General features: G+C 47.7%; 1 protein-coding gene across 3 annotated transcripts in view; it reads left to right on the top strand.

The window, feature by feature from the left end:
* The window catches only part of SLCO3A1 (solute carrier organic anion transporter family member 3A1), a 283,652-nt gene that overhangs the window by 138,872 nt on the left and 123,177 nt on the right, over positions 1–21,603 (top strand). The gene's annotated exons all lie outside the window — the stretch shown is intronic.

Raw genomic sequence — 21,603 nt, forward strand, 5'->3', positions numbered from 1 at the left:
TGTAGTTTGGGGCTAGAAAAGAAGAAGGAGGGTCTTTGTGAATAGGGAGAATACGGGGCAGGCTTGCCTCATGCTCTGTGATCGTGTGCACAGAAGGGCCTTGGGTAGGAAGGGGGGAGCAAGGAAAGGGGATTATTTCAGTGGATGCTTAAGAACCTCGCACAGGGTTTCTGAGGCCTTAGAATTAGTAGGCTCTTCTGAAAATTAAAAGAACTGGGTCAGGCATGGAGCAGGGAGAATGCTACATTTCTTTTACCTATTCTGTAATTATTGTGGCATCACACATTAATTTATTAAGATAATCCCCAAAGCATAAAGCAAGAGTATCCTGAGGTGAACACGAGTATTTACCCAAGAAACAGAGAGCCAAGCTCTCCTAGTTTGTGAGGTAGTATCTCAAGGAATGCAAGTTTATTTTCTAAATCTTTGAAAGAATCTCTTTAAGAATCAAGTTGGTGTCTTCAGAAGGAGCCGAATGGACAGCCTTGGGGACTTGCAAGTTTTGGACCAGTGGCTCCATGTCCAGTCTCTGACGATGGGGCCAGAGAGGTTCCCTTTTCCGAAGAAGTCAGCTCCGCACACCGGAGCAGGAATCCCGTCACAGGCGCTGCTGCTTGAGTGAGCTGAGAGCAGCCCCTTAGTTGGTCCCCAAAGGGCCCACGAGCAAAAAATCTCCCTCCTCCCCTCTCTGTCTCTGTCTCTCTCTCTCTCTTTGTCTCTCTGTCTCTGTCTGTCTCTCTGTCTGTCTCTCTCTGTGTGTGTGCGCACATGCAAATCAGAGAGCTGTATGCCTTTTTCACCTTAGATTTCTTGGCCCTTGCCCTTCTTTCTAAGGTAGCGTTTTAAGACAATCTAGATTTGTTTTCACAGGTTTTAGAGAATCAACATTGACACCAAAATATTAATAATAAATGAGGTTTAAAATACTGTGTGCAAATTGGTAGAAGATACAGGTTCTCACACACACACACACTCAGATACAGGTATAGTTGGTTTTCTCAATGACCTTTACTAGTGACGTTGGCAATTATTATTATGCATAGAAAATAATAATTAGGACCATAACCATTTATATGATATGTTCGAATATAAAACTGAAACTAAAAGCAGATTTTTTCATAAAGCTTATCTGCTTTGGGTAGATTCTGTTGTGGTCAGGAAGGCAGATGAATTCCCTGTCTACCAGGAAGAGCAACATTTTAGCTATGGAGACTCTATTTGAAGAGATTTTATGGGTTTCTGATGTGTAAAATGATTTCGTGCCATATCATAGATGGAGTCACTTGTAGGGACGGTGAAAAATATATTACTTCTGACATTTCTTTTTTTTTTTTTTAATTGAAATGGCATTTGTACACTCTGACATTTCTCTGCAGCAACCTGCAGAGAAATTTCCTTCTCAGTTACCCCAGCAATCATCCGAGTCAAGGTCAAGGGCTGCGTGTTGCCCCAAATTTTGTGCTCTGCTGCACCATCCCTGAGTGACAGTTGGGAAGTCTGCAAGCCTCTGTCTGGCTATCAGAATGCCTTCTAGAAGATCAGCTCTGGAATTGAAATAAGCACGAGCCAGTTCACCTGGGGCCATAGTCCAGGGCAGGCAGCCCAGCCATGGGGAACAAACACAGAGTATCCAGGGAGGCACCGAGAGTCCACCTTCTTACCACTCAGTGGCTGGTTAGGGCTCTTGGGCTCTGAATTAAGTTAATACAGTACCCTGGCTTAACTTCTTCCAGCCTACTCAATCTGTGCTAGCCAATTTGAGAAGATCTCTGGTGTGGTGCACTGCAGGTAGTACAGCCTGTGCAGTAAGTAAACCAGGGATTGGTGTGTTAGGAAGAGAGCAGGCTTAGACGCCAGACTGACGCTGGATTTGGCTCCACCACTATGATCTGTGTCATCTTTTGCAGGTCACCAAATTTCTACAAGTCTCCCATTCCTTTGTTCTGAATAACAATGCCTAGTTCCTTCACAGGGCCTATGAAATGGTGCACAGGGCTTATCACCTACAGTCAGCCACTATTGGTGTGTAGTTGTAATGAGGGGCAAAGGGAAGTGATACAACATGATATAAAGCTTGTCCTACAAGTGTGACTTTCTTGCAGTCCTTTCTGATGAGTTCAGGTGGGCAGGTGATGTGAAATGAGGATGGGCTTTCACAGGGTGTGCATTCCTAGAGGCCTTTTCCAGGTCCCTGTGCTCCTGGAGGGGGACTCTGGGACAGAGGAATCCTAGGAGGAAAAGGAAGGACCATGAGAGCTGGACTCCACCTGCACTCAGCATAGGACCCTGGAGAATTTTTTTGAGTTTTAGGCTGCTAGCCTGCAGAGCGGATGCTCCAGTGTTTCAAATAGCATTACTCTTGGAAAGGGCTCCATTAAAAAAACAACAAAATATGTAGCCTTGATAAAGACCCCTTTTGGAGAATGGGGATGCACATTAACATAGTAAAGATTCTAAGGAGTCCCTACAAAGAAACCAGTTTAACTGCATTCAACTCAGCGTTTCTCCGCCTCATTTGGTGTGAGAAGCCTTTTTTACTTCTTCCCAGGATACTCATTAATAGCCCTTGCACACTGGGAGCCATTAATCAGTGGCATATTTATTGGCATTAGTCTGTAATCATATGTCCTTGTGCATTTCCCTATAATTATCAGACGTCTATGTTGGCATGTACTTCCTGTTAACGTGCCATTGTCCTTACCTGGCTGCAGACTAACTTCACTTTTTTCCCCCATTACTCTGTTATTGTCAGCGGAGATCAGATATTCAGCTAGACTTACCTTCTACTTTACAAGCCCTGTTGATCTCTGCACGATGGCACCTCTGCCGCGGTAAGCCCCAAGTCCAGTTGTAAAGGACGGGGTGAGCCTCCCTAGGCAGTCCCATGGGGCTTTGACTGTTTTAGCAGATGTCCCTATAATCGATTCAACTTTGCTCTGAAAGCATATTTGGGACCTCACTCCTCACCACTTCCATCTCCAGCTGGTCACTCCAGGCCAAAACTTCATTCTGTGAGTTTTGTTCCTGTGGCCCGACATGGCCCAGGAGCCAGCAGCAGGGCTAAAGGGAGCCCTTCAGCAGTGAGGTGTGCCCTCCCCACCACCTGAGTTGGACTAAACTTGTCAGCTGAGGACAAACTATTAAGAATATTCAAAAGGTCGTTTTTCAGCGATATAGAAAATGCCACTCATAATCAGGCTGCCTTTCTTGGTTTTAAATCCAGCTGAGATACAGACCTGTCATAAACTCTCGGCATCCAAAAGGACCTTCAGAGGTCTCGCTGGCAGGAGGGTGTTGGGGAAGGGCTTAGCCTCGCACTCAGGCACACTGGGTTTCCTTCCCGGGCCTGGGCCATACAGCTGTGTGACTGTGGGCAAGACGCTGAACCTCTCTGAGCCTCAGTTTCTCGCCTTTCCAAATGGCTTAGAGTAAGGTTCACCTAATGGGTGACCGAGGCCTTGCAGGAATTGAGCAAGGTTCTGTCTGTAAAAGGCTAAGCATGCCATAGGCGTTTTCCCAAAGCAGGTAACCCTCCCTCACTTGTTCACCCCCAAACCCCATCTTTTCTGCACCCAGAGGGTACCACCCTGCCTCCAGATGATGGAGATTAAGGACCTCATCATCTCCCCTAACCCAGGCTGAAGCTTAAACACAAGCTCATTTCCCTTTGTCTGGACCTTGGCAGTGAGAAATGCGTGGAGGAAGATCAGTACCTTTGTTGTCCCCCAAAAGGAGAAAGGAAAACCAGAAGCCTGGTGGGCATCTCGCCTAGGTCCCCACAGTTCCCTGGGCTATGTGGGCAACAGCCACCTGCCGGCTCTTTTAAATGGAACTCTAGTTTGAGCCAAATACCTGGGCACGCATGTGGAGCATGGGTGGCAGAGAGGCAAAGAAAGAGCTGGAAGGAAAACTGGTGCTCTTTGGAGGTTTGCAGGGGCGAGAATGCCCTCTGATTAGGGTTTCCTTCCAGGCCCGTATTTCAAATTACAGTCATAATTCATTGCTATTATGAGCACTGAACTATACTTGCCCTAAGCTCTGCAAACACAGGAAACCAGCCGGTGTTTAAACAGCACTAAGAAGAATGGGCCTCATGGTTAAAGAACAGTGGGGGAAGGAGAACTGCCCTCTCCTCCCTCCTGGCCACAAAAACCCACCTCTTCCTCCTCCACTTTGCCCCCTAAGACATTTCCCTTCAAAGATTAAATTAACAATAATTATTGAGTGCCTAGACTACCAGGCTGTGTGGTGGAGGCGGTGACGGAAATGGGCAATTTGGGGACGTTATTCTTCTCCGTGGAGGGAGAGCAGGTGGGGTTTCCCGATCCCAGGCATTCTGGGAATTCAGCAACATGGCTTGGTGAGGAGGAGGAGGGCAGGAAGGATCAGGCCTGGACCTGACATGGAGGAAGCCGAGCTGGCTGGGAAGGGTAGGTCCTTCCAAAGGAGAAAACCCCCACTGTCTGGTTTGCAGTCCCCGAAGGGGCTGTTGCATTCTCATGTGGCTCCACAGCCAAGCAGGTGTGGTAGACAGAAGCCTCGGGCAGTGGGGGGACTCGAGCAGGCTGGTGAGCAGCAGTTTCTAGTTCCAGGTGGGGTGGGGGGCGCGGCAGGCAAGAGCTAGGCCGGGGGGCGGGGGGCATCTTGGCATAGTAGTGCCAGGGACTTTGCATACGTCATCTCAGCAGGCCCGAGCGCAGGACAGCTGCCATTCCCAAGGGGGAGGTGGAGCCCCGTGTGAGCGGGAAGTTGGGGCAGGAGCCGGTTACACTTGGCAGTGAGGGCTGAGTGTAAACTGTGCCGTGTGCTGAGGATTCCTGTGGGGGCTGCCCAAGTCACTGACCGTAGGGTCGAGTCCAGTCCCTGATCCCTGGCAGGGCCTGAGCCCCTGACTGCATCTGCTCGATGAGGAAGACCTGAGCTTATAGGGAAATGTCTTCAGAAACTGTGTCCAAGAAGACCTGGTGAAGACAGGAGCTGACGGTGCAGTTGGAGAAATACAACATAAGAAAAAGCAATGAAATGGAAATTTAAAATGAGGTGCAAATGGCTACTAGAAGAGCTATCATAAGCTGGCACACGAGTGATCTCCAAATGAATTGCAGAGACACTACGTGTTAGAGGAGGAAAGAGTGGGCAGAAAGGATTTCAGAATGGGGCACTCCAAGGAGGTGACATTTCTGGTAGGCTTTTATAGGAGTTTGTCAGACGCCAAGGAGAGGGTTGGACATTCTGGGCTGGGGGAGAGGGTGTGGCAGAGGCCCGAGGCTGTAAGGCTGGGGGGCGGCGGGGCAGGTCCTGATGCGGCAGGTTGTCGGGTGGGACGGGGAAGGGCCCCGAAGGCCACAGGCAGGAATCTGGTCCTGATCCCACGGATCGAGGCAGTGGGGCTCTCTGTGGCCCTCGTAAGCTGACGTGGCCGTCGTGTGTGACACAGGACAGAGAGGTGGGAAGCAGACCGGTGTGCAGGACTGTTGACGGCACGGCGTACAGGCGTGAGGCAGAACGGTGACTGTGGCCATGGGGGGGAGAGAACGGACTGCTGAGATTTACCAAAGCAAGAGTGGACGGGACGTGAGGAAAAGGACCACAACGTTTGAGAGAGGGAGTGAGTGACAAGTAATCACAGTCTTTTTTTTTTTTTTTTTTTTTTTTTGAGACAGAGTCTCACTTTGTTGCCCAGGCTAGAGTGAGTGCCATGGCATCAGCCTAGCTCACAGCAACCTCAAACTCCTGGGCTCGAGTGATCCTTCTGCCTCAGCCTCCCGGGTAGCTGGGACTACAGGCATGCGCCACCATGCCCGGCTAATTTTTTTATATATATATCAGTTGGCCAATTAATTCCTTTCTATTTATAGTAGAGACGGGGTCTCGCTCTTGCTCAGGCTGGCTTCGAACTCCTGACCTTAAGCAATCCGCCCGCCTCGGCCTCCCAAGAGCTAGGATTACAGGCGTGAGCCACAGCGCCCGGCCAATCACAGTCTTTTAAGGAGGAGGAGGATAGAGGAAAGGAGTGGGGTGGAATGGAAGATAAGCTTTGGGCAGGTGGCAATTGGCATCGGACTGTTCATATTTCAAAGCGAATTATGTGGGCTTAAGATAAAGGAACGGCGAGGGCCGGAGCGCACGTGCGAGGGTTTGCTCTGCAGCGCGGATCTCTGCCGTCGTGGGGAGGCCGCTCCCTTCAAAGAGGGGATAAGGGCAGAAGGCAGAGGACCCGCCACTCAGCACCCCGACTGATGGGCAGAAGAGGGAAAGCGAGCAGATAAAGGAGGACCCAAGGTTAAGAGGAGCCATGAAAAGCAATTAGGTGTCATTTGCAAAGGGGGGAGAAGACAGCCCGAAGAGGAAGACATCAAACACGGGCGGCTGCAGCTGCTGCAGGGGGATTAGGGAGCATGAGGGGTGAGATCTGGTTATTGGAACTGATGCCTCAAAGGTCCGGAGGATTTTCGAGAATGTGGTCTTGATAGAGTTGGAGGAGCTGGGATTAGGGGTAGGGAAGGGCGGGTGGTATTGGACATTTCTGCTGGGCTTTATGGAGTCTAAGTGGAGGAAGGAAGCAGGGACATCGTGGAAACTTAAAGAGCCGTGAGACCACGTTGTGTTCCCTGTCGGGGAAGGAGCTAGCGTTGAACAGGCGGAAGGAAGGGTTGTGCGTGAAGCATGCTCTGCAGGAGGCGGGAAAGGCTGGTCACAAACGGAGGGTTTATCCCTAGGAGGGCGGTGGCACTACCCTCCTCAAATCCAGGGGTGGCAGAGGAAAACAGGTGCAGGGGCTGGGAGAAGGGTGGCTTGTGGCAAGTAGCCACTGCTTCTTAGGGACGCACAGTGAGAGGGCGATGGCCGTGGGTGGCAGGGGAGGGTGGGAGAAGGGACGAGTGGGCACTTGGGGAGGAGGAATCTGGGTGACCCCAGGGGAAAGGGAGGAGAGGCTCAGGAGGTCACCGGGGTGAGCGAAAGGGGAAGATGAGGCAGCAGGGGTGCCTGGCTCTCCGTGATGCTCAGACACTCGGCCGAGGGACAGCAGGATGTGCGGGATCTCCTGGGGGCTTGGGGACGGGATGGTCGTAGCAGACCAGGCTGGAGGCACAGAGGCCGCGGCAGAAGCGAGTGAGACGGGAGCACATGCGCACTTGCTCTAGCTGAAATCCGGGGCGTGCCTATAGGAGGTTTGGGGGTTTAGAGGTGTCAGGAGGGACCTTCTTGGTGGAAGGAGGAAGCAGCTAAGCGGGTGATGAGTGGAGGAGGGACAGTGGGAGGTGCAGGGGCCGGAGGCTCTGAACTGAGACCACGGGGTTGGAGTACAGGGGTGTGACACAGGTCAGAGCTGGACCGTGGCGCTGGGAGGGACAGGCCAAAGAACACAGGTGTGAGGTCAGGGCGCAGGGCAGGTGTCACTGAGAGGGAAGTGGACGGGAGTCTCGGCCTTGGGTTTTGACAGCTTTGCTGCCGAGTGTCTTCGTGGCCTTGGCCAAGTCACTTGCGTCGTCTCCCTGATGAGGGATTCCCTTCAGCACCATCTCTGCGTTCTTGTGCAAAGTGGTCTCTGTGGGACATCAGGGGCCCTGTGCTGAGTCAGGGCAGTGGCCTTGGGGACTTCAGCCTCAGGTCATCACAGCAGGCCTGGGAATGCAATACCTCCTTCCTGCCAGCCTACTGTGTGCACGTGCCCCACCGCCCGGCTTACAGCCTCCGGAGTAGCAACAGAGAGCCTTCGCCTTGTGACGTCACCTCTCCCCTCCTGCAGGCATTAGAAGCTCGGAATTTCACAGCCGGGTTTAATCAGACCCCTCACCAGCCTCCTGGCTGCCTGACCTCAGGCTCAGCAGATAGGTTGGGGCTGCCATGGTGAGCCTGGAAAAGTGGGGCAGGAGGGAGGACCTGCATGGGTCAGCCACAGGGGAGGGGCAGCCCTGGTGCCACCTGTGGGCTGCACCTGAACAGGTAAGCACGAGAGTTTCCTCGGGTGGGTGGGAGCTCAGGGATGCCCCTCCCCCAGTGTCTTCTCCGACCCCTCCAGGTCTACAAACCTAAATGCCTGGACACTGGGGCTGCCAGGTGCAAGCTGGGCGCCCCTCCGTTACAGGAATGTGACTCATGCACCTGGTGCCATTGCCATCACTCCCTGGTGCTGGGCCTGGGACAAGGCACACTGCGTGGGGACATTTGTCCCCCCAGGAGACTATTTTTAGAGTGCCCCAGCTGAACCCCTGCTGTGAACTCTGTCTTAACTAGGAGTGTGTGCGTCATTAACGAAGCAGGTGTGTGCCTCCCGGGAGGGGCTGACGCTGTTCCCAAGGGCGGTGTGGGGGGGCTGGCCAGGCGGCTTTGAACTCTGCTGGCGTGGCTTTGCTCACTGCGTCTCGTCTCGCTCCTGCGGGCTGAAGCCTCTGTGAGTGTGAGCTGTAGGTAGGGTGCTCTGGAGTCAGGCTGCCTGCCTCACTCTTGGCTCTGCCACTTCCCAGCGCTCTGTCCTTGGGCAAAGGATGTACCTGGCCTCTTTCTCCAAGCCTCAGTTTGCTCATCTGTAACTTGGGGTAATGAGAGCACTGCTTTCATGTATTTCGTGGGCAAGTCAAATCGAGTAAAGACAAGGCATGTAGCTCTGGTAGTTAAGTGTTCAGTAAATGCGACTCACGTCTCCCCCTCCCCCAGAGGCTTCATTATATTTATAAGCTGCATCGATCACGGCTGTGGCCAAGCCCTGCCCTGGGCCGAGCTGAGCAGGCGTGTTTAGGTCTGATTCACATGCTTGAAGCATTCATGGTGCAGCAGGAACCTTGTTGGGTTGTTTTTGTTTTTTTTTTGTTTTGTTTTTTTTTTTTTTTTTGAGACAGAGTCTCATTCTGTTGCCTGGGCTAGAGTGCCATGTCATCAGCCTAGCTCACAGCAACCTCAAACTCCTGGGCTCAAGCGATCCTTCTGCCTCAGCTTCCCGAGTAGCTGGGACTATAGGCATGCGCCACCATGCCCGGCTGATTTTTTCTATATATTTTAGTTGGCCAATTAATTTATTTCTATTTTTAGTAGAGACAGGGTCTCGCTCTTGCTCAGGCTGGTTTCGAACTCCTGACCTTGAGCAATCCACCCGCCTTGGCCTCCCAGAGTGCTAGGATTACAGGCGCGAGCCACTGCGCCTGGCCAGGAACCTTGAGCTGAGCCTTGAAGCGTGATCAAGACTTTGCTGGGCCCGGGGTTGGAGATGGGGGTGACTGTCCTATGATAGAGACTGCTCTTGAGGCCTGTGTGACGATTTCTAGATTTTACGTGACAGTGGAGTTTCCTGGGCAGGCAGGAAAGGGAGGCCCTTGTCCCTTTTCGTGAGGATGAACTACACACAGAGCCCACCAGCGGAGGACCTGCCCGGGACTTACGGGAGGACCTAGCTAGCCCTGCTGCTTGTAGGGTGGCCCCATTCTGCCTGGTTGCCTTATTGTCTACAGGGTTCCCCATAGGACAGACCTACGGGTTTTGGTGGCGACCTGCTCAGATGTGGAAGAGGAGAATGGGGTCATAGTGGCCTTCATGTCAGGGCAGGGGCAGTGGGCACTGTGTCAAAGCCCAGATCACATGGAACCATGTGGGGGAAGAGACATGGACATAGGGCCTCCGCCTCGAGGGGGTGTGCTTGCAAAGAGCTGCGGCCTGGTGACCATTGCTCACAAGGTGGGGACAGATTTTCCCAGTTGTGAAATGTTCGGCATACGAGCTTCTGTCTGGGTACATCAAGTATTTCACCAGCCAGGTAGATTTATATGAAGACAGTGCGTGCGTGTACATATGTGTGTCTGTCTCTATATGTGTGCATATATATATATATATTTTTTTTTCTCCATAGCACCCATCTTTGTTATGTCCCAGAGCCTGTGGTTTGAAGCAACGTTGAAAGCTGTCAGCCCAATGAATTAATAGTCCGATCTCAGCAGATTTATTTGGCAGAAACGCCAAATTCCTGAAACCATGTGGGCTGGCCTGCATAACCCCTGTTCTGGGAAAGTAAAAAAAAAAAACACTCACTGGTTTTTGGACTACCTACATTGAAAAGCAGTCAATTTTATTTTATTTTCACTTCCTTGTGTTTTCCCAGTGACCGCTATCGACTGCCATTTGTATTCTGTGTGGGAGGCATTGATGGAAGAAGGGAGGGGCTGGGACGGATAGTGGGAGCAGGGACGGCCCAGCACAGGCACCGAGAGGAAGCCGGGCCACCGGGGAGGCCATGGCGTGGGCCTGGCCAGCTGCTCTCTGACATAGTGCTCAGAAGAGACCCGGATCCACGTCTCGTCAACGTGGGCAACGGTGGAGAATTTAGCCCATCCAGAAGGCAGGATAGTTCAAAGTGCAGCATTTTCCAAAAATGTATATTCTTCCAAGTTGCCTTACAAATATTTTTAATCATTTCATTATTTCTGTGGCATGGATAAATAAGTGGATTTAACGATAGTTTAAAAAAAGCCCTGGCTGTATCGTGTGATCTAGTGTAAATTGCATCTTCTCTCCAAACCACAGTTCTTGCCTGTTAAAGAGATGTTAATAACAGTACCCATCTCAGAGGACTGTATGAGGATTAAATTGAGATAACACATGGATTCTCCCAGACATAGAGCAACTGCCCAGTGAATGGCAGCCACTGTCCCTGTCGTAGGCAGTATGGTTGTCACCCAAGCTTAGTGTGTCCTGGGTAATGCAGCAGGAGGCCCGCAATACAGACTCAGTCTTCATTCATCCATCCATCCATTCACAAGAGATTCGTTTAGCTCTTATGTGCTCAGCGTTAAGGTTGCAAAAACGAATGAGACACAGCCCTGCCTTCAGGAAGCTTCCACTGTGGAGGAGACAGGTTCACCTACGTGGTCACAGTTAATGATGACTCCACCGGAAGTAGGCTCCAGGAGTACTGAGAACTTGGGGCGAGGCTGGTGGGGGAGGGTCAGAGAACCCTTCCATGCCAATCCACCCAGCCCAGTACAGTGTTGACCATGTGTTTCAGAAAGCAAAGGCCAGAGCTGACAATTGTGATCAGAACCTCACACCTGCCAGAGTGGCAGGAAGGCAGAAGTCAGTGCATGTCACTACTCTGGCACCAGATTCAGCCAAAACGTGTAGAGATGAGGCAGGAAATCCTTTCTGAAGCCGAAGTTCCCACCTGTTGGCATAAAATCCTGATGAGCCCTTTGGGAGGGGAAAAACAATGGTAATATTCAAGGGGTAGTGAGAGATTCCTGGCTTTAAAAGGACAAGATGTTAGCAAAGGAAGTTTGATATTTAGAGTTGCCTTTTTATCCTTCTAAAATTATTTTTAGCCTCCAGCTATATATCTTTTCTTGCTGACTTAGGTGCAGCATGTGGAGTAGATTGATTGTATTTGGGAACAAAAACAAGCCATGTCCTCCTGTTGGGATCCAGATGTTTTGAGGCCTATGCGTGGGGTTAGTCTCTGTTCTCGGTAGGACCTGCTGGGCAACACTTTGAGGGAACCAAGGTAATAGTAAGGTAACAGGCATCCCAAGTAGTCACTAATAAATCCACTAAGGAACTCTGCAGCTTATTAGCCCACTCACTGTAAGTGTAGGAAGTTTAAGAATGGAGGGAAAAGCTCTTGCCCCGTAGGAGTGGTAGTTTTCTCAAAATGCATCGTTTCTGTTTTACTGCTAAGTGCCTGTGAGAGCAGACATAAAGCTAAATAAATCTGTTCTTTTGTTTTTGAATTCATCCATCAAATATTTACGCATCTTACCTCTCTCTGAACCAATTCTCTTGCCTTCGTGGGGCGCAGCAGGCCTGCAAACATACAGTTAAAAGATACTTTGATTAATGGTATAAGAGATAAACATGGAAAGTGTTTACAGGACGGGATAACTAGGCTAACTCTGCATAGTCAGTTAATGCTTTTTCAAAGCAGTAGGTGATATCTGCACAAGGGCTTCAAGAATTGACACGAGGCTCCCCAGGAAGAAGGAAGGAAGGAAAGACACGAGTAGTGGGAAGCAGGAAGTGCCTGCGGTCGGGGAGGGCGCGGGGTTCTGGATACGGGGGGAGAGGGTCTGCCTCTGTAGCTGATAGTCATGGAATCAGTGGAGTGGATGGTTATTCCAGCAAACCCCATGTTCCAGGAGAGGAAACTCAGAGAAATTGAGTGGCTTGTCCAAGGTCCCACGGCTCCAGGGGAGAGTTACAACCAGAACTTGGGTCTTGGCTGTTTCGAGTGTGGCAGACGGTGCCGGGCGCTGAGTGTGCTCAAGCACCTCGAAGACTCCTTGACGCTTCTCTGCAGCCTTTCAAGGGTAAAACTCAGCTAAAACCGAATCTCCCTTTCTTTACAGAGCATCCAGGAAAAAGTCTAATTGCTGTTTGTATCCTAAGTGCCTACATGTGTGCCAAACAGCTGGTAGCCTGGTCATATTTTCAGGACTATGGGATTGAAATTCATTTCATTTGGAAAAAAAATCCTTTTTCTTTTCTATTATTTGGTATTCTAGATGAAAAGAAAGCTGACGCTTTCAGAAGTATTGCTGTGGAGTGAGATTGATTTTTCACAGGCAAGCTTAGGCCCTAAAAGTTGATATAGATCTTGCCCTCCTCCTGGGGAAGGTCATTCTGGAGAGCTGGAGGGATCCTTACCCCATGGATCCCTGCCCTAGATGGCTTTTGAGCTCTGTCTTAAGGGACTGGAACCCTCCTGTCTTTTTTTTTTTTTTTTAGCTCAGAGTGGCAGCAGGTGGCAGGGAGGGCTCCTGTATAGCTGGGTACCGTATCCGGAGCCAGCCCAGCAAATCGACGGGACAATCTTGTCCTCGATTCCTCTGCCTTCTAGGCTCCCAGAGCATCTACCATGCCTGGCTAGCTCTTAGTGTTTCAATTGTCCCCTCCCTGTTGAGGGTCCATGAGGCTGCAAGACCCTGGACAGAGCACAGGCCTATTCCCCGAAGTGGAATAAATGAATAAAAAAATACAAATGAACTGATATGACCCCACTGCCGTACATATCATGGGCAGAGGTAATCGCTATAATTTTTTTTTTTTTTTATTAGCAGAATCTCTCTTTTCTATTCCTATCTAGATTACAGTTTGGTAACTAGAAATGACTGGGGAATAACAAGGGATAGGGCTGCCCCCTCCCCCAGTGCCAGGCCTTACTTAGTCTTTGGAGGAAATCGAGCCTCAGGTCCAGTGGGAAGTTTATGGAAATATTATGTTATCCAAGTTACTCTTACAGTGAGTTCAGACTTGTTTTGGAATCCATGATAATCTGTATCTAAGTGGAATTTATGCTACCATATATTGACACATGTTTGTGTGTAGTGATGTTTATGCGTGTGCATTCCTTTACCTGCCCGTCTGTCTAACAAATGCTTATTGTGCCTACTGTGTGCCAGGTACCTCCCTCCATCCTGGGGATGCAGCCATGAAAACACACAGTCAGTATCCTCTTGGTGTTTACACCCTGCTATAAGAGAGACAAAAAAAAAATTAGCACATATAATATGATAACAGGTGATTATAACTGGTCTATTTAAAGCAAAACATGGTTGAGGCTAAGGAATAGAGTAGAATGAAGTCCTGATTTACGAAAGTAGGCCAGGGAAAAGTCCTCTCTAAGAAGGTGACGTTTGAACAGAGTGAAAGAATGGCCCCAGAAACTATTGGGAAACCCACAAGTACAAAAGCTACCCATCCGTCCACCCGCCATTCGTCCTCTTAACGGTGTGTCTCCACGGAGCCCGGTGTGCTCGGTGCCCTACCGCTGTCGAGAGAGAATGATCAATATCCCTTAATAGCATGTTGGTAGGAGTTAGTTATGTTTTGAGGTTTTTTTTTTTCAATTCTGCTTATAAGAAATTTTTCTTTTGTGTTGTTGTTTGGTGTTATAAGAGTAACTTTTCACTTGCAAGAGATTTTTAAATTCAGGAAGCACTTAGGGATACGGGCTCAAAGGTGAGCCGAGCCAGTCCCTCCTAAATCTTAAGTTCTTATTCTAAGGCCGTGGGTGAGACTTCGATGGGGTCCTGTAAGAAATATGAAGGGGATGCTGTAGGCGCTCAAGGAATGCTGATCACAAACAACAACAACAACAACAACACTGCTGCTGCCAGCAGGCTCATCCGTGGTAGCCAGCAGTGGTTTTGGAGCAGCGGTGGGCACTGAGCCAGGCAGTGCCTTTGTGTAACTGATAGTCATGGAAGCAATGGAGCGGATGGTTATTCCAGCAGACCCCATGTTCCAGGAGAGGAAACTCAAGAGAAATTGAGTGGCTTGTCCAAGGTCCCAGAGCTCCAGGGGAGAGTCACAACCGGAACTTGGGTCTTGGCTATTTCGAGTGTGGCAGATGGGGCCAGGCGCTTTACATGCTTGCTTTCTGAGTTGTGACAATTCTGCAAGGCAGGTTTGTCCCATTCCGTGTGTGAGAAGACCAGAGCTGGAGATGAGGCTACCACCAGTTCTCTTCCTTCTGTAAGATACTGGGCTGTAAGGACAGTGGACACCTTCCAGCTTCTGTTTACTGCTTGTTTGCTAACCGCAAGGCATTATGAGTGCATTTGGGATGCAGAGGAAAAAGACAAAGAACGGGGAAAGCGGAGTCTCTCAGCTAGGACCCGGAACAGGTTGGAGCCTATCAGGGGCAGGATGAAGTAAGAATCACTGCGGGGGCGGATGCATGACCAGTGTGTAAACAACTTTGCTATAAAAGGGTCACTAGCACACAAAGGGGGGGTCCCTGCCAGAGGAAGAGGCCACTGCGCTGGCACTCTGGGGGCTCGGACCCTAGCTCGGGCTAGACAGTAAAACTCCCTTAGATAATTACAGCCTCGGTGACTCTGTCTCTCTATCCTGCGGCCTTGTGAATCTCGAATATAACACTTCCCTGGCCAACCCTGTCGCTGGCTCCTACCGTAGTCGAATGTTAAACTGGGATAACTTGAGACTCTTTTCTTAATCAGCAGAGGCAGAAGGAAGTTGTTTCAATTCCTCGTCTGTGAGTGGTTGCCGTCTACCTTGCTGATGATTCATCACAGCGAGAGCTAATATTTCCCAAGGGTCCTTTAGCGGTGGAGAACATTCAAGGAGTGCTACAGAGGCTTCCAAGTTACTTACTAGATTTTATGAACTGCTAATTGCCTCATAAAGGCACTTTATTGCACTAGAGTGATCTGTTACTGGCACTGACTGTTTACATATCTCAGTCCTTTTGCCTGTTTCTTCTGCCGCGGGTCAGTGCACCCCTGAAAGCTCTGCGTTCTGTGCAGCAAGGAAGCTCTGGAGCAGTTCTCTACTGTGCACGTGTCCAACCCAGTGGCCACCGCTGGTCACCAGGTGTGGGGACAGGACTCTGCGTCTACACCCAGTAACTCCTCGAGTTTCTGCCACTCCAAGAGTTAAGTAGGAGAACTACAGCCTGGACTGTGACCTCTTAGTTTGATTAGGTTAATGGGTTTGGCAACGGACAAGAGCCATGGGTTTTCTACCTGCAAAATGGGGGGATAGAAGAGAGAAGGCAGGGGTGTGTGTTGAATGGGCTGTTCCACTTCTGAGTCTGTATGACAGAAATGGCCGGAGCAGCTGGTGGGAATGTCAACAGATGACCAAGAGAAAGTAGAACTAATTAGCGCCTATTTCATTTTTATTTTACCCACTAACTAGCAGGCCTTAAAATGAAAAGGCTGGGGCAAACAGGTTTCCAAAGTAACTGGAGTCCATAGTAATTTAAAAAATACAAAACATAGTGCAGGGCCTAAAGGGCTTTCTGAGTTTTGCTTTCCATTTTCTTAAGAGAATATGGAGATGTGAATTCATAGGCCTGCTACCTGGTTCTTCGTAAAAAACGTTGTGACTGATAGGGAAGCAGAGATATACAAAGGAGGTGGGCCACGCTGTCATAGTTTTTATTAAGCAGGAGAAGATGGATTTTGAAAACAATAGACAGTTCATGAAGGAGAGTGACAACATTCCCCACCAAATGCATAGAGTGGATTATTAAACAGCTACTGAGTTTTGATAAAAAGCTGGGAGTTGTCACGAGCCCTCTAAACACAAGCACAGCCAAATAGATGCATTACGTTTTTGATAAGGTTGCTATTATGTCGAGTAAGTGCCGAGGATGCGATTTCCCGGAGATGTATTTTCTTCTAATATGCTTGTGAACTTGTCAAACAACAGCACATTGCTTCTATTTGTTAAGAGATAACTTTGTGTTAGACACAGACCAAGTCCTAAACACACCTTGTCCCCCATAATCCCCAGATCAACCATGTGAAAGAAGATGCTGTCATTATCTTTCCTATATCTTGGATGAGCAGATTGAGGATCAGAGAGATTAAGCAACTTGCCCAAGGCCACACAGCAGGGTGGGGGCCTCACCCTGGTTTCTGTGTCTCCACCACCCATGCTCTTGACCACAGTACCCACTGCCTCCTAAGGGCTGCTGTAGCTGCACAGTTTGCCCCTGATGCGTTCATTAAAGAATTGACTTTTATCGGGAGAGACCTCTGGCATGGAGTGCCACGAGAGTCTTCCCTTTGCTTTTGTGAAGGTCAGCATTTTTATCCGTGGCCTGAATGAAAACACAAAGACACACTTGCCACATAAGCTAAACCAAGGGTGGGGAGCCTGTGGTTTTAAGGCCACATGGGGCCTTCTAGATGCTTCAGTGTGACTTTTCGACTGGCTTTTCGACTTTTCCAAAGTTTACAGAACACAACCTTTTATTAATGCATTTTTGTTCATCTTTTATATTTTTATTTTTAAAATGAAAGTATTTAAAATACCAAAGAATAAAATAAGTTTCAACAAAATAATCCTTCCAGATTGGCACAATTAGAACATTAGTAAGCCGTAAGGGCTAAATTGACGGCTGCTAAGCTCATGAATTAGTTCTAACTCCCCCGCCTGGCTGGCGCCACTACTGCATGAGCCTGGCTGGCGAGAGTTTATGGGGGTCGAGTACGCCCGTCCGTCGGCACCTTTTGACAAGGTGCACTGTGTTTCTATTTGAAGTGGAATTTGTGAGTAGTTGCACAGCTCAACAGTATTTTTTTTTGTTTGTTTTGAATTGTTTTTTTTTGGCATATTATGGGGGTACAGATTTTAAGGTTTCAATAAATGCCCATTCCCCCCCTCCCCCCAAAAGTCTGAGTCTCCATCATGACCATCCCCCAGATGGTGCACATCTCACTCACTATGTATGTATATACCCGCCCCCCTCCCCCCTCCCACCTGCCCAATACCCTATTACTGTAGCACCTATGTGTCTACTTAGGTGCTACTCAGTTAATACCAGTTTGCTGGAGAATATATCTGGTGCTTGTTTTTCCATTCTTGGGATACTTCACTTAGTAGTATGGGTTCCAGCTCTAACCAGGAAAATATAAGGTGTGCTATATCACCATTGTTTCTTAGAGCTGAATAGTACTCCATGGTGTACATATACCACATTTTATTAATCCATTCTTTGATTGATGGGCACTTGGGCTGTTTCCACAGCCTTGCAATTATGAATTGTGCTGCTATAAACATTCGAGTGCAGATGTCTTTTTTGTAGAGTGTCACTGGATCATTTGGGTAGATGCCCAGCAATGGGATTGCTGGATCAAATGGTAGATTCACTTGGATCGCTTTAAGGTATCTCCATATTGCTTTCCACAGAGGGCAAAGGACTTGAACAGAAATTTTTCTAAAGAAGACAGAAGAATGGCCAACAAACATATGAAGAAATGCTCAACATCTCTAATCATCAGGGAAATGCAAATCAAAACCACAATGAGATATCACTTAACCCCAGTGAGAATGGCCTTTATCAAAAAATCTCCAAACAATAAATGCTGGCGTGGTTGCGGAGAGAGAGGAACACTCCTACACTGCTGGTGGGACTGCAAACTAGTTCAACAGTATTTTTTAATTCTGTCTGCTTCACAGCCCATCTTGTCAAAGGAGAGCAGGAGAGCACTGAAGGAAGAAAACAGATTTTTAAATGAGGATTGGGAATTGCAGTGTTATCTTGTTTCTGCCTAAGATATAAGATGATTTGCTTGCTTTGTGATACCGCAGTATCAACATTAAAGAAATTCAGTGATCATCTGCATTATAACAAAAGGACCATAAATATTTTATTAGAGGGAGAGGCAGGAAAGGTTGTATTGCAAAAATTAAAATATGAAAAGTAAAAGCAGAGACAATTCTTTCAAGCAGCAATAAGACCTGGAAATAATGCCAGTGAAGCAACTTATAAAGTAGCTTATCTACTCAGGAAAAAAAAAGGAAAGCCATTCAGTGATGTAGAAATTGTGAAAGAATGCATTGTTGAAGTTGTAGGATGCTTAGACCCTGATAACGTTTCAAAGTAACAACTGCCTCTTTCAAGAAGAACCATAACTGATCAGCAGCATGAATTAGGCTTCAACTTAACAGAACAACTTCCTGCAATACTTCAAAAGGAAACTGTGTATTACTCAATTGCTTTGGATGAATCAACTGAAAATACTGACTTGAGGCAGTTTTTATACTTCACTCGGGTCATAACAGAAGATTTTCTTTATATGAAGAGTTATTCACTTTGGGCACTCTTGGGAACATAGCATGGGGAGTAGATATCTTCAACAACCTTCAAGATGAATTTAGTGAAGTTGGACTGAATTTGGTAAATTTAGTGAGTGAATATATAGCTGGTGTACCTTCCATGACAGGAAAACATGAATAGTTTATTGCACAGATAAAAAAAAAAGTATTAACAGATCCAGATGCTCTCATTTCTTTTTATTGTATTAGTATCTTACAGCAGCAAAATCTCTGCTAAAGCTACTATTTTAAGTGACAGTGCAACAAGTTACAAGCATTAACTATATTCTTGCAAATGCAACACAGCAGGGTCAGTTTCTTAACATGCTGAAGTTGAGGTATTCAGTGTGGATTTGCCTTATCATTCCAGTATGTGTTGGCTATCGCAGGGATAGGTGTTAGCCAAAATTTTATCTCTGTGAGAAGAGATCGTTAAATTTTATGCATAGCAGAACGAGCAATGTGAATTATTAAAACACTTCTATAGAAATGCAGCATTTCTGGGTGATATCTTGTCGAATCAAAATGACTTGAATCTTTCTTTGCAAGGTAGAGCTAAGTGTGCACATAATATGTGGCAAAAAATCCAAGCATTTCAAAAACTATCTTTTTTGAAAACACTTCTTCTTCCATAGGAAATTCCAGATGAACATTCCTCTGGTTAACAAAGGTCATTGATGAGCAGGATGATATGTGTGAATCATATGAAGAATATGCAGCTGTTCTCTATTAATTGGAGAAGACAGTGAACGGTTCACTGACTTTGAGAGTCATGACATCACTCAAATTAGCATTTCAGCCTCACTTAGTTGATATCACCAGGGCACCTAAAGAAACTACAGGTGGAATTGATTGAGCTCTCAGTAGATGACATTTTAAAGTCATTGTTTGATGCTAAGAAAGATCCAGTTGAAATAAGGAAAAATGCAATAGAATACCCACACCTTCAGCAACATGCCCAAAAAATGCTTTCTTGTTTTTCAACCACTTAAAAATTTGCATTCTCCTGCCTAACCCAAAGCAAGATGCCCGTAAGGTCACAAATGACTTGACACCCATCTAGAGGATCAGCTGGAACCGCAGACCTCCATGCTGCAACCAAATATTATAATGCTTTCCAACAAAAAGCAGACAAAGCAAAGTCGTTAAAAAGTTAGTTAACTTTAAAATTAAGTAGTCTTCATTTTTTAAAATTATTAAGTACACAGTTGTTAGATTTTTACAAAATAATGTACATTTTCAAGTATATCTACTTGAAGTGTCTTGAAGAGGGCCTTACTTGATTAGAGCTAAATGAATGCAGCTTTCCAACGAGAAAAGTTTCCCCACTTCTGCGTTAAACAGCTGGCACATGCTGGAGGCACGGATCATACACAGGATGGCACACAAAATAACCTAATTTGTTGCCTCGATGGACAGAAAGCACAGGTACCATTGCAAAGTGGACATTTCTGCAGCTTGGTTTTAGTCTATTATGGTTTTCTAGCAAGGCAGACGCGTGCAAGAGGCAGGCTCGGGAGCAGAGTTCGTGCCGTTGTGAGCCCGCGCGGACTCCCCTGATGGCCGCGTTCTTCTCGGCACTCACAAACCACCTGTTTGAGAATCTTCCCTAGAAAGTCTGCTGGGGATTAGCATTGCTGTTGTTACAGGTGCCTCCGAGCCCCAAGAGGAGGAAGACCAGAGTCCCTGGGTCATATGCCAGGTGGTGACGGTGCCAGAGTGGCTGGAGGCCCCCTGGGAATTTCGGTGATCGCCTTCAAGTCCCCAGCCAGCGGGTGGTCGAGTGCAGGCTAGAGCCCAGGTCTGTTAGCACCCTCAGGATGTCCCAGGCCTGCAGTCTGTCCCTCCAACCTGGCCTCAGTCTTCTGGCCCCAGAGAGAGGACAAGGCACTTGCTCCTTGGCGTTCACAGGACCCGGACCCTCCACTCCATTTGGCAAATGAGTTTATTCTGTAAATATTTATTGAAGGCTGACAGCACTAGACAGTATTCTAGTGGGGACCATTTTTTAATAAAGTAAGCAAGAGAAACAAGAAGAGGGAATAAAGAAAGACACAAATACCAGCTCTCAAAGCTGGGAAACATTCAAGCCCAGAAAGAAGACTGTGAGGGTACAGGACCTCATGCAATATTATAACAGCTCAAATACACAATATTTGTGTTGTAGGCTAGAATGATCAGAACTTGGGTTTTTGTTTTTTGGGTTTTTTTTTTTAATTCCACAGTGAAATTACTGCTTCTGATTTTTGTGGAGAAGAAACTACAGTTAGGGGTTTTTCCACCCCATCCAGAGCCAAGTGGAGAATGCCAGAAGCTTGGCATTCCCCAGAATTTTTGTAGGATCTGGAAATGAGAGCATTTTGCTTTTTTGCTGGCTTATAAATTAGGAGAGCTTGACGTCCTTATTTCAGAAGTGTGTGTGTTGGGGGGGGGGGTGCGCACACGTGTAAGCATCAAAAAGCCTAAACCGTCAAATAACCTCCCAAACTGCCAGTAGATTAGAAAAATATCCCGTTTCCTTCAGGCCCAGAGGTCATACATTTAAGTAAATACTTTAATTAAATTACATCCTGTTGCCAAGTAATTTCTTAAAGAAGAGGGGGGTAAACGGAATCTCTTCTGGGAAAGTTCTGCTATAATCACTGGTTGGCTTTCTTCGGAGGGAGGAAAATGTTTATTTGAAAACCCACAGCCTATTGTGTCTACGTGCCAGATCTCTGATTTCTCAGGGGGAAAGGAAACTTGTTCGCTTCCAGAGGATGCCAAATTTAGGATTTGTCCCCAGTGATGTGGGAACAGCTATCTGGAATTGTTTTGCCTTCCCAGCCGGGCCCTGCCCTGGGGTGTGGGCGGGCAGCGGGGTCATTTTGCTCTGGTGATTAAAGCTGTTTGCCTTGGACCAAAGCAGAGAGCATTGCCAGAATCCATATATAAACGCTCCATTTTGCATCTTCTACCTACTTAAACATAGTCAGTGCCTGGGCAAAGACCCATGTGAACATTTGTTTGTGAAAAATGTTTATATTTTCTCATAAAGGAATACATACTCCC

The sequence above is a fragment of the Microcebus murinus genome, chromosome 7, assembly GCF_040939455.1.
Source record: "Microcebus murinus isolate Inina chromosome 7, M.murinus_Inina_mat1.0, whole genome shotgun sequence".
NCBI classification, from domain to species: Eukaryota; Metazoa; Chordata; class Mammalia; order Primates; family Cheirogaleidae; genus Microcebus; species Microcebus murinus.